We start from the raw sequence: 13,589 nt of genomic DNA on the forward strand, positions 1-13,589 counted from the left end.
GGCTTTGCTTCTGCATCTTCTTCAAATTCTTCTTCAACCTTTAAAGAAGATAGAGTCTTTGGTAGTGTGCGAGATCCAATCCATGAGTAGCTAAACCCTTCATCCTCGACGGAGTAGATGAAGTCCTGAAATCTAAATTTATATTTTATTTCTTATTCTTATTATGTATTTTTTTTTATTATGCAATCAACTATTTGAACATTGTAAGGCTTCTTTCTTTAATTGAATAGTTTATAAACATGAGTATTTTCTATGATTTTATTCATGTATTCAAGTAGTAGTTTTTTTTATTTTATGATATTTGATCTCAAATAGTTTATGACTACGTAGAGACGAGTCATGATCTAAGGATACGATTCGTGCTCAGTGAGATAAGCTATGTTGAGAGAAAGATCATAAATTTATTTTTTAATTATCATGATAGTTTATAGTTTGTAGTGATTTGGATTGTTTTGATTAGAATACTAATCTGTGATTAAGGATGGATTCAAAAATTCTGAGACACTTTCTTTTGTTTGATTTTTCTCAACTTTATGTCTGTCAAACTTGTTTCTTTTATTTCTTTTAAAAATCCTAAAATCTAAATTCTTCATCTTATTTTCTAATTTGAACACAATTCAGCTCTTTGATCCTTAAGGATTCGACACCTGATCTCATCCTATTCTATATAATAATTGAATTAGATTAAATTATTATTCTTTGGTGCTTATGATAGCAATCAAATTTTGATACTGTTACCGGAGATCATTGGCACGATTGTTTCAACATAAAATAATATTTTTTGCATAATATATATGTGACATTAGAAACAAAAGCAAAAAAAACCAAAATTTTTTGACATCGCATAACCTTTAATTAACAAAGAGTAACCCAAAAAAAATAATAATAATTTTTTTAACTTATTTGGATACCTTGTGTTGGTGAAAAAATTCGCCTGCGTCGGAGGAGCTGGAGTCGAGGGAGTCGCGGTCGTCGCCGGGACCTGCAAAAGAAGTCTAAACCGGAGGTGGGGTTGCTCTGGCAAGACCTCCGACGCTCAAGTCAGTTCTCTGCCTCAACAAGAATGGAGTGCTCGAATAAAAATTTTAGCAGAGTTTCTAGGTAAAAATGAGAGCTTAGAGAATAACGTATCTGGGGTCCCCCTTTTATAGGCCGGAGAAGCAACGGGTTGATAAAGATTGTTTGTAACCATCTCGTCGTGGGCCGTACGGGGCCAGAAGAAATTTATCATGAGGAGTAATGGGTGGAGTCGTGGCTGTCATCATGGCTCGCCACGTGGAATCAGTTGCGGGGAGTGGAGTGGCGTTCGTTGTCGTAACTTGCCAGGGAGTAGTGGAGTCACGCAGCACCACCGCAGGGAGTGGAGCAGATTCATGGCCGTTACTGCGGCCTGCCAGGGAGTGATGGGGCCGCGTAGCATCCGCCGTCAGGAGTGGGCAGATTTGCGACCGTTACTGCGGCGTGCCAGAGGGTCCAGACTTGTCGGCCGAAGTTCGGTTGGAATCTGATTTTCGTAGAAGCCCGAATAGGGATCATTTATTGAGGAATCTCGATCGAGACCTTCAGCTGGAGCTCAGGGCAAAAGTTCGGCTCCTGTGGGAACCCGGACAAAGCCTACCTGTAGCTGGAGTCGAAGGCGAAGTCCAGCTCCCGTAAGAGTCCGGACGAAGCCTCCCTATAGTCGAAGTTGGAGATGAAGTCCAGCTCCCGTAGGAGTCCGGGCGAAGCCTCCCTGTAGTCGAAGTAGGAGATGAAGTCCGGCTCCCGTAGGAGTTCGGACGAAGTCTTCCTACTGCTGAATTTGGAGATGGAGTCCGGCTCCCATAGGAGTCCGGACGAAGCCTCCCTGTTGTCGAGGTTGGAGATGAAGCCCGGCTCCCGTAGGAGTCCGGACGAAGTCTTCCTGCTGCTGAATTTGGAGATAGAGTCCGGCTCCCATAGGAGTCCGGGAGAAGCCTCCCTGTTGTCGAAGTTAGAGATGAAGCCCGGCTCCCGTAGGAGTTCGGATGAAGTCTTCCTGCTGCTGAATTTGGAGATGGAGTCCGGCTCCCGTAGGAGTCCGGGCGAAGCCTCCCTGTAGTCGAAGTAGGAGATGAAGTCCGGCTCCTATAGGAGTCCGGACGAAGTCTTTCTGCTGCTGAATTTGGAGATGGAGTCCGGGCGAAGCCTCCCTGTAGTCGAAGTTGGAGATGAAGTCCGGCTCCCGTAGGGGTCTGGACGAAGTCTTCCTGCTGCTGAATTTGGAGATGGAGTCCGGCTCACGTAGGAGTCCGGGCGAAGCCTCCCTGTAGTCGAAGTAGGAGTTGAAGTTCGGCTCCCGTAGGAGTCCGGACGAAGTCTTTCTGCTGCTGAATTTGGAGATGGAGTCCGGGTTCCGTAGGAGTCCGGACGAAGCCTCCCTGTAGTCAAAGTAGGAGATGAAGTCCAGCTCCCGTAGGAGTCCGGACGAAGCCTTCCTGCTGCTGAATTTGGAGATGGAGTCCGGCTCCCATAGGAGTCCGGGCGAAACCTCCCTGTAGTCGAAGTTGGAGATGAAGTCCGACTCTCGTAGGAGTCCGGATGAAGTCTTTCTGCTGCTGAATTTGGAGATGGAGTCCGGCTCCTTTAGGAGTCCGAACGAAGCCTTCCCGTTGTTGTAGGTCGGACGCCGGCAGAGTCCCCGAGTGGTCACTCTTGACACGAACTTCGGCTGGAGGGATTTTACACCCAACACCAGTCCCCCTACTTTCGAGTTCGAGTTTCAATCGAAGAAAGTACAGAAAATTTTCACAGCCGAAGTCGCTTCCTTGAATTTTGCACACGACCGCCCTCAAAAATTTTGATATTTAATGCGCGCGTGCTGGAGCCTTTTTTTGATTAGGGCGATCCGAAGAGTCCTTTCAGAACTCCCACCAGGGCGTAATTCTAAGCGTCACGCTATTATGGTCCGCGAACGGTCAACCTTAGGCCGTGGTGAGTGGGACATGTGGCAGGCACTGGTTGACCTGGGGATACCTGCCACCATAACTGCGCCAGGTCTCGTTGCTTATTTAAGCCCCCGCCTTTCCTCCAGGGGCTTCACTTTGCCTGAGGGTTGACACCTTTCTCCCGCCTGAGAGTTTAGCCATCGGCGCCCTTTTCGACTCTGAGCATCCTTTGCACAAGCCTTTGCCATCTCTGTCGGCTCTCCGCCGTCTTTAGTCCCCCGAGTCTCTCCGAGGGGTTCTCCCACCGGGGCCCCCACCCCAGAGGCCAACCTCAAGAAGATGCCACGGATCAGGAAGAGTGTGAGGAGGAGAACAGCGGCCTGCGAGTTCTCCGGTTGTCAAACTGTCGCTGAGGGTTCCCGTCGCCCTACAAGGGGGCTCGAGGGAGAATTCCTTCAACAACAGGGGTTTAATAACGGGGACAACCGGCGAGGATGTTCGCCTGAGAATTTCAGAGTAGCTAAACGGGGCGACACCGGTCAAGGGGGCAGAGTTGTTGTCACAAGCTGTGGCAAGATTCTTGACGTCGTCGGGGCTGAGGGACCAGAAGCGGTCGGTGCTGATGGTGGGGCAGCAGAACTTGTTGCGGGGACGGTGGAAGTAGCGCATGCCAACCTTACCGGAGTACCTAGGATGGTGGTTGTCGTGGAGCACACGGTGGTGGCGCATGCCTCCGGTGCCATCGCGGCCTCCGGGGTACCTCCGGTTCTTCTTGAAGCAGGTCATCATCGCCGCTGTCATTGCCTTCGCTGCCCCCTGAATTTTATCCCATCCTTTTCCCCCTAGGGTTGGGGTTTTGACGATGGAGCAGAACAAAGCGGGGGGCGAGAGGTTTATCACACGCACTGAAAAATACTGTTGAGAAGGACGGAACCGGGAAGAGAAGTCGACAGCTTGAAGTGGTCTCCGGTGTATCCCTTTTTGAGTCTTGTAGCGATGTTTTCTTTTTCTGACCCTCTGGGTCTTGTAACGTTCATCTTGTTAATCGAAAAATGAGAAGAAGATTTTGTTACTTCATCCGCACCTTGTGTCGATTTGCTGCCTGCCGAATTTCTTTCCTTTACCATTGTTATTGTTGTGTTCCCTTCTCTCTCTTTATCTCTTTTTTTTTTCGATGTAGTCCGGAGGTTACTGGTTGTTGCCACGTCGGTTTGCCTTTCCAGTTATCCTTCTTCTTCAGCCTTGATGGCTTTATAATGCATATTTAATAAATAATATGAGAAGAGAATTTTCTGCTATCTCTTTTACTCATGTGTTGAGTTGTCGCTTGCCGAGCTTCTTTCGGCCTTCGCATCGTTCGAGGGTATCCGATTGACATCGCATCGACCTGTCCTTTCATCCATGGCCACAAATTTGCCTGGGGCCGCTCGGGTTTGGCGCCCCCCGTCAGAGCTCGAGCTCGGAGGTCTGAGCTCCTCGTCATCCTGAGGAAGTCGTCTTATCTCGGACTTGCGTTGAGAGAAAGCTGGGGTTCTTGATAAGAACCCCGATCCCTGCTGAGACGAGGTTCTCTGCATTTTTGATGCTGTTTATTTTCCATTCGTCATTGACGTAGTCCATCGCTTTCCTTTTTAACTCCTCTCCCCTTTCCCCTTTTTCTTTTTTGAGTGGAATTTTTTCCTCTACTCTTGGTGGGGTTGCGGGAGCCCGGCTCCCGTAGGAGTCCGGGCAGAGCCTTCCTGTAACCAGAGCTGGAGATGAAGTCCGGCCCCCGTGGGGGTCCGGGCGAAGTCCACCTACAATTAAAGTCAAGGGCGAAGTCCAGCTCTCGTAGGAGTCCGGATGAAGTCTTCTCGCGAAGGGGCCGCTGGGAATGTCCCCTTTTTTTCATCTGGTCTTGAATGACCAGGTCTTAATTGGTGTCGAGGGGGGGGGAGGTTCTTCCCCTATTTATGTCGTAACAAGTTACTGGTTTCAGCTCTGGTTAGGATGAGGTTCTTCTCCTGTCCCTAACGCGGCTGTAGGGGCACATATGGGCGCTACCGGGCCTTTCCCCCCCATCCGGTCTAGGTGTAACCGGGCCTTCGACTTTGCTCATGTTAGGACGAGGTTCTCCTCCTGTTCCTAACATGGTTGTGGGGGCACATATGGGCGTTGCAGGGCCTCTCCCCCCATCCGATTTAAAGAGAATCGGGCCTTCAACTTTGCTCAAGTTAGGGCGAGGTTCTCCTCCTGTCCCTAACAGGGCTGTGGGGGCACATATGGGCGTTGCTTGGTCTCTCCCCCCATCCGGTCTAAAGGGAACCGGGCCTTCGACTTTGCTCAAGTTAGGACGAGGTTCTCCTCCTGTCCCTAACAGGGCTGTGGGGGCACATATGGGTGTTGCTTGGCCTCTCCCCCTATCTGGTCTAAAGGAAACCGGGCCTTCGACTTTTTTCAAGTTAGGGCGAGGTTCTCCTCCTGTCCCTAACAGGGCTGTGGGGGCACATATGGGCGTTGCTTCGCCTCTCCCCCCGTCCGGTCTAAAGAGAACTGGACCTTCGATTTTGTTGAGATGAAGTTCTCCTTCAGCTTCCGACATGATTTGTTTTGACTGTCCTGTCGATATAGGCTTGTGCCAAGGGAGGAGACATATAGATATGCAACTTTTATTTAAAATAAAGTTATCGGTAATGCATTCGTAGGTTTTTCGAGCTCCATGGTCGCGGGAGGTCTGCTCCTCCGAGCTCCTTGAGGTAATAAGTTTCGGGCCAGACCACCTCTTTGACCTCATACGGGCCTTCCTAGTTTGGAGCGAGCTTCCCTCGATCCTGAGGTTGCGAGACAGCGGCTCGTCGAAGCACTAGATCTCCTACTCTAAAGACTTTATTCTTGACCCGAAAATTGTAATAGCGGGCGACTTTTTATCTGTAGGCTGCCATCCGAACTTGAGCTACCTCTCGCTTTTCTTTCAGTAAGTCGAGGTTGGCTTTAAGACCTTGCAAATTGTGATGTTCGTTGAATGCCACGACTCGCGCCGACGGGAGTTTAAGCTCAATCGGGATAACAGCCTCCGTTCCGAAGGCTAAAGCAAAGGGGGTTTCCCCCGTGGGTAGTCTTTGGGTAGTTCGATACACCCACAGCATATGATAAAGTTCGTCTGCCCAAGTTTCCTTCGCCTTTTCAAGCCTTGTCTTGATCCCTTGCAGTAGGGTTCTGTTGGTCACTTCAACTTCGCCGTTCGCCTGAGGATGGGCTACCGATGTGAAGTTATGGGAGATATTTAGATCTTCACAGAATTCGACGAATCTTGCCTCCGCGAACTGCCACCTGTTATCAGTGATTAGGGTTCTTGGCAGACTGAACCTGCAAACGATTGACTTCCAGACGAAATCTTGCACTTTAGCTTCCGTGATTTTTGCTAGTGGTTCGGCTTCGACCCACTTAGTGAAGTAGTCAATCGCTACCAGGAGGAACTTCCTCTGCCCCGACGCCACGGGAAAGGGTCCAAGGATGTCCATCCCCTATTGCGCAAAAGGCCATGGGGCACTCAAGGGTGTAAGCTCGGTGGCGGGCTATCTCTGGATGTTGGCATACCTCTAGCATCGATCGTATTTTTTGACGTATTCAATCGAGTCATGATGCATCGTCGGCCAGTAATATCCTTGGCAGAGCAACTTGTGGGATAAAGATCTAGCCCCCAGATGGCTTCCGCAGATTCCTTCATGCACTTTCCACAAGGCGTAGTCAGCTTCCGAAGGTCGGAGACATTTTAAAAGGAGCAAAGAGTATGATCTCTTGTACAACTTGCCCTCATAAAGGATGTATCGGGAGGCTTGATTTTGGAGCTTCCGAGCTTCTTTCGCATCCTAAGGGAGGATCCCGTCTCTGAGATATGTTATCAGGGGGTCGACCCAGCTGGGCTCGTGGTCAATTTCCAACACGGGCCGCGATTCTTCCGTACTTGGGCACTTGAGCACTTCAAAAAGAATACCCTTGGGTAATTCGGTCGGAGCCAGCGTTGCCAGCTTGGAGAGGAGGTCGGCCCTGGTATTTTTCATCCTCGGGATCTACCTGATGTTGAAGCTGCTGAAGGCGGGGACGAGCTTCTTTACCTTTTCAAGATATTTAGCCATGCTGTCCTCCCGTGCTTCGTAGTTTTCGTTGACTTGTCCCACTACTAGTTGGGAGTCGCTGTGGACCTGGAGCCGATCTATTCCCAGCTCTTTGACGATCCTCAGTCCCGCGATCAGAGCTTCGTATTCTGCTCCATTATTTGTGGTGGAGAACTCGAAGCGCAGAGCGTACTCCGCGACGACTCCCTCTGGACTGATCAAGATCAGGCCCGCGCCTGCGCCTGACATGTTGGAAGACTCATCCACATAGAGGGCCCAAAAGCAACCAGAGGGATCTGCTTCTTCTTTGGGGGAGTTTGGTCGGGACTCCAGGCCGTCAATTCCACCTTGTTCAAGTTCGGCCTCCTCTGGGATAGTACACTCCACTATGAAATCTGCCAATATCTGGGCCTTCACTACTGGCCTGGGTCAATAGTTGATGTCGAATTCTGTGAGCTCGATCGTCCATTTTGCCATCCTCTCGGAGGTATCCGCCCGGTGTAGAATCGCCTTGATCGGTTGGTCGGTGAGCAGCGTTACTGTGTGCCCTTGAAAGTAGTGTCGGAGCCTCCGAGCTGCAATCAACAGGGCGTAAGTCAGTTTTTCTAATTTGGTATACCCGATCTCGACGTCTCTCAATGTGCGACTGACGTAGTAGATCGACCGTTGGACTTTTGCTTCTTCTTTGACAAGGACTGCCGCGAGAGCCATGAGAGAGACCGCCAGGTATAAAAATAGTTCCTCTCCAGGCTCTGGCTTCGCCAACAGCGGAGGTGAGCCGAGGTAGCTCCTTAGTTCTTCGAATGCCTGTTGGCACTCAGGGGTCCAACAGAAGTTCTTCGACTGCTTGAGAGTTTGGAAGAAGGGTAAGCACCGTTCGACCGACCTCGCGACGAAGCAGTTCAGGGCTGCTACCCTCCCTGTAAGGCGCTGAACCTCTTTTATCGACTTTGGGGTGGCCATCTCCTGGATGGTGCAAATTTTCTCCGGATTGGCTTCAATTCCACGCCCCGATACCATGAAGCCCAGGAACTTTCCTGAGGTCACTCCGAAGCACATTTAGTCGGGTTCAGCTTCATTTTATATTTTCGGAGGGCGCCGAAGGTCTCCTCGAGGTCGGCGACGTGGTTCATGGAAGATTTGCTTTTTACAAGCATGTTATCCACGTAGACCTCCATGTTGCGGCCGATCTGCTCCTTGAAGATTTTGTTCACCAACCGCTGGTAGGTTGCACCTGCATTTTTGAGGCCAAAAGGCATGACCCTGTAACAGTAAAGGTCACGGTTAGTAATGGAAGCAGTCTTTTCTTCGTCTTCCGACGCCATCCTGATTTGATTATAGCCGGAGAATGCATCCATAAAGGTGAGGAGCTCATGGCCCGAGGTCGCGTCCATCAGTTGATCAATTCTGGGTAGAGGGTAGCTATCCTTTGGGCAGGCTTTGTTCAGCTTTTTGAAGTCTAAGCACATCCTCCATTTGCCGTTTGCTTTTTTGACTAGGACAATGTTGGAAATCCAATCAGGGTAATTGACTTCTCTAATGAATCCGACTTTCAGGAGTTTGTCCACTTCCTCGGCTATCACATTCTGCCTCTCTGGTGCATGACCTCGAATTTTTTCTTTCATCGGTCGATGCTTTGGATCGACGGCCAAACGGTGCTCCATGACTTCCGCGTCAATCTCCGACATGTCCGCTGGAACCCAAGCGAAAACGTCCGCATTCTTTCGTAGAAAATCGATGAGATGCGTCCGCACCTCCTCCCCCAGGTTGGAGCCGATCATCGCCACATGCTCTGCATTCCCGTCGTTCAAAGGGATCGATACCAGATCTTCGATTGGGCCGCCCCTCTCTTCAGTGAGGTCGTCGCGGGTATCCAGCCCATCAACTGGACAGGGGTCGGATTGGTTATTTCTTTGCAAGGCTATGTTGTAGCAGTGTCTGGCCAGGGCTTGGTCTCCTCTTACCTCTTCGATCCCCTGATTGGTAGGAAATTTCAACTTCAAATGGTAGGTTGACACGACGGCTCGGAGAGCATTGAGGTTAGGTCGGCCGAGGATTGCGTTGTAGGCTGACGGCGCCTTCACCACCAGAAAATTCACCAGAGCCCTGGATTGCCTTGGATATCGACCTGCAGCTACAGTCAAAGTTACCACTCCTTCCACCGGGACAGCATCACCGGTAAACCCTACTAGAGGGGAGCTAATCGGCCCCAAATGACCGTCAAGGGTGGACATTCTTGAGAAGGCATCGTAGAATAAAATGTCAGCCGAACTTCCATTGTCGACAAGAATGCGGCGGACGTCGTAATTTGCTATATTCAAGGAAACTACAACCGCATCGTTATGAGGGAATTGAACTCCCTGAGCATCTTTTTCAGTAAAGGTTATGGGCTCCTCAATCTTTTGTCGCTTGGAGGGTACGGTCAATATGTTGGTTGCTTCCTGTCGGGATTCTCTCGAGATGGTGTTGGCGAAATCCGTCGGAGGTCGATTGTCCGACTGTTCCATGCCGGCGGCCGTTGCCGGAGGGTGTGGGGCCTGGGGAACTGGAGGCGAGATCGGAGCCTGAGACCTGGCCGCGGAGGCCGTGGATCGTCGCGTGGATGCCTTGCGGAGAGGCATCGGGCAGAGACCTAGTGGGGGAAGGAGGAGCGGATGTCGGAAAAGGTGACCGGGGGTGGTCCCGTTGAGTGCTCCTTTAAGAACAAGGGTACTGCGGAGGTTCAAGCCCTTCCTCTAGCGCCAATCCTGTTGGTGCAAAAATTTGCCTGCGTCGGAGGAGCTGGAGTCGAGGGAGTCGCGATCGTCACCGGACCTGCAAAAGAAGTCTAAACTGGAGGTGGGGTTGCTCCGGCAAGACCCTCTGACGCTCAAGTCAGTTCTCTGCCTCAACAAGAATGGAGTGCTCGAACAGAAATTTTAGCAGAGTTTCTAGGTAAAAATGAGAGCTTAGAGAATAACGTATCTGGGGTCCCCCTTTTATAGGTCGGGAAAGCAACGGGTTGATAGCGATTGTTTGTAACCGTCTCATCGTGGGCCGTACGGGGCCAAGAGAAATTTATCATGAGGAGTAATGGGTGGAGTCGTGGCTGTCATCATAGCTCACCACGTGGAATCAGTTGCGGAGAGTGGAGCGGCGTTCGTTGTCGTGACTTGCCAGGGAGTAGTGGAGCCACGCAGCATCCACCGCAGGGAGTGGAGCAGATTCGTGGCCGTTACTGCGGCCTGCCAGGGAGTGATGTGGCCGCGTAGCATCCGCCGCTAGGAGTGGAGCAGATTTGCGGCCGTTACTGCGGCCTGCCAGAGGGTCCAGACTTGTCGGTCGAAGTTCGGTTGGAATCTGATTTTTGCAGAAGCCCGGATAGGGATCATATGTCGAGGAATCTCGGCCGAGACCTTCAGCTGGAGCTCAGGGCAAAAGTTCAGCTCCTGTGGGAACCCGGACAAAGCCTACCTGTAGCTGGAGTCGAAGGCGAAGTCCAGCTCCCGTAGGAGTCCGGATGAAGCCTCCCTGTAGTCGAAGTTGGAGATGAAGTCCGGCTCCCGTAGGGGTCCAGACGAAGTCTTCCTGCTGCTGAATTTGGAGATGGAGTCCGGCTCCCGTAGGAGTCCGGGCGAAGCCTCCCTGTAGTCGAAGTAGGAGATGAAGTCCGGCTCCCGTAAGAGTCCGGACGAAGTCTTCCTGCTGCTGAATTTGGAGATGGAGTCTGGCTCCCGTAGGAGTCCGGACGAAGCCTCCCTGTTGTCGAAGTTGGAGATGAAGTCCGGCTCCCGTAGGAGTCCGGACGAAGTCTTCCTGCTGCTGAATTTGGAGATGAAATCCGGCTCCCGTAGGAGTCTGGGCGAAGCCTCCCTGTTGTCGAATTTGGAGATGAAGTCCGGCTCTCGTAGGAGTCCGGACGAAGTCTTCCTGCTGCTGAATTTGGAGATGGAGTCCGGCTCCCGTAGGAGTCCGGGCGAAGCCTCCCTGTAGTCGAAGTAGGAGATGAAGTCTGGCTCCCGTAGGAGTCCGGACGAAGTCTTTCTGCTGCTGAATTTGGAGATGGAGTCCGGCTCCCGTAGGAGTCCGGGCGAAGCCTCCCTGTAGTCGAAGTTGGAGATGAAGTCCGGCTCCCGTAGGGGTCCGGACGAAGTCTTCCTGTTGCTGAATTTGGAGATGGAGTCCGGCTCCTGTAGGAGTCCGGGCGAAGCCTCCCTGTAGTCGAAGTAGGAGATGAAGTCCGGCTCCCGTAGGAGTCCGGATGAAGTCTTTCTGCTGCTGAATTTGGAGATGGAGTCCGGCTTCCGTAGGAGTCCGTACGAAGCCTCCCTGTAGTCGAAGTAGGAGATGAAGTCCGGCTCCCGTAGGAGTCCGGACGAAGCCTTCCTGCTGCTGAATTTGGAGATGGAGTCCGGCTCCTATAGGAGTCCGGGCGAAGCCTCCCTGTAGTCGAAGTTGGAGATGAAGTCCGGCTCCCGTAGGAGTCCGGACGAAGTCTTTCTGTTGCTAAATTTGGAGATGGAGTACGGCTCCCGTAGGAGTCCAGACGAAGCCTTCCCGTTGCTGTAGGTCGGACGCCGGCAGAGTCCCCGAGAGGTCACTCCTGACACGAACTTCGGCTGGGGGGGTTTTACACCCAACACCTTATTTTTATTACATTGCATTTTTTCATAAAATACTTTAAGGGCATAACCCTAAACAAGATAAGATGAAGATTTCATTATCTTTCCTTAGCCCATAAACAAACTCCTTGCATCTTGCATAAAGCCTAATCCTAATTAAAATCAATTAGACGCTAACCCCAGTGATACTCGAGCTCAATAGGATAAAGGAGCATAAGGATTGGACGGAGTTCTAACTGGTTGATCAATCGGTATCTAGGCAAGTAGTTCAGAGATCTCAATCTCAAAGAAAGGTGGTTATCTAATTAAGTCCGTTGTAAAAGTATGGAGAATCTCCCACTGGTCTTACACTTATCGGATAACTTGGTTAGTCAATTCTAAATTTGGAGTACTCAAAGGCTAACTTGAAAGTTAGGAACTATCTAAACATAGGGTGAACCTTAATTAAGAGTATTTTTGTGCAACTTGTCTGCTAACATATTTATATAAAAATATAAATAAAAAAATCTTCTCTATCTTTCTTAGAGTTAGGATCTTTTAAGATTCTCATCTTTAGAACTCTTCTTCTTTTTCTCCTCTCCTCCTTTGTAAAAAAAAAAAAAAATCAAAAACATAGATTAGGATGTGCTCTAAAATTGTGAATGAATGCTTGGTCGTAGATCATTACAACCAGAATTACGACCCTTAGATCCAAAAATTGAGAAAATCATTAGAGCAACCTGAGTTAGGATCACGGACCCACACCATGAGATTGATCCACTATGTCAATTGAAGGAGTACTTTACTCCTTCAGCTTATACCGACTCATGTATTCAAGTGCCTCCTATGGAGGCGGTCCAGTACAAAATTAGATCCAGTGTAATCCAAATGCTACGATCCTTCTATAGACTTACTAATGAGGACCCATATAAACATTTTGATGAGTTTCTTGAGATTTGCTCCATAGTGAAGATCCAACATTTCTCTGATGATGTTCCTAGACTTAATAACATTTCAACCTGGGACTAACTTCAGAGAGAATTTCTCAAGTAATATTTTTTTATAGAAAAAATAAATCAGATTAAAAAAGCTATTCCCAGTTTTTCTCAGATAGATGGAGAAATATTCCATGAGACTTGGGAGAGACTCCAAAATCTAATTCATAAATATCCACACCATGCTGTACCTTAATGACAATTAGTCTAGTGCTTCTATGATGGTCTATCAAAAAAGCACCGACAGATGGTTGATGCCTCGTGTGATGAAACATTCATGCTCAAAAGCGAACATGAAGCCCAACAGCTATTCGAGATTCTTAGTGAAAACTTTCCACACCATATGTCTGCCACCTATAGAGATACTCTCATGTTCAGACCAAAAAGAGGTGGAATTTATGAGGTAGGTCATTCCATAGACATCTACAGTAAGGTAGATAAACTGTCACAAAAATTTGACCGACTACTGCAAGTCGGGCACACCTCCATCCCATCCACACATGTGCAAGATATTTGTGCTATTTGTTCGAGTCCAACCCATTTTGTTGGTGATTGTCCAACCGCACATGAATTTTTTGAGTTTGTACAGGAGCAAATTCATCAGATCCAAACCCAGATTGCTCCCAGATCGGGTAACAATTCATGCTCAAATACTTACAATCCTGACTAGAGAAATTACTCAAACTTCTCTTGAAAATCACAACCTATGGTTAACCTAGTTATACAAAGATCCAACTACCTTGAAACATAGTATCGAAACACATCCTATCCTCGGTACCAAAATGCCCCACAACCTTTCCCTAGCAACTATAATCCCACTTTTGAGGAGAGAGTTCTACAAGTACTGAAAGGGTTAGAAATGAATACCCATATCCTCCATTCCCACATGCAGTCTATTGCTAAGCTAGAGGCCTAGATAAGTCAACTAGCTACAGCCTTCAGTAGAAGAGAGAAGGAAAAATTGTTCAACCAACCCATAAGCAACCTGAAGGGGCAGTACATGGCTGAATACTG

At 49.4% G+C, this 13,589-nt stretch overlaps 1 non-coding gene across 1 annotated transcript; it reads right to left on the minus strand.

Moving 5' to 3' along the window:
- Positions 1-12,658: 12,658 nt before the first annotated feature.
- LOC114914473 (small nucleolar RNA R71) lies at positions 12,659-12,764 on the minus strand. Its single transcript, XR_003801730.1, has one exon. It is a non-coding gene; the product is annotated as a small nucleolar RNA R71 (small nucleolar RNA).
- Positions 12,765-13,589: the final 825 nt, after the last annotated feature.

This window comes from Elaeis guineensis, chromosome 8 (genome assembly GCF_000442705.2).
Source record: "Elaeis guineensis isolate ETL-2024a chromosome 8, EG11, whole genome shotgun sequence".
Classification (NCBI taxonomy): Eukaryota; Viridiplantae; Streptophyta; class Magnoliopsida; order Arecales; family Arecaceae; genus Elaeis; species Elaeis guineensis.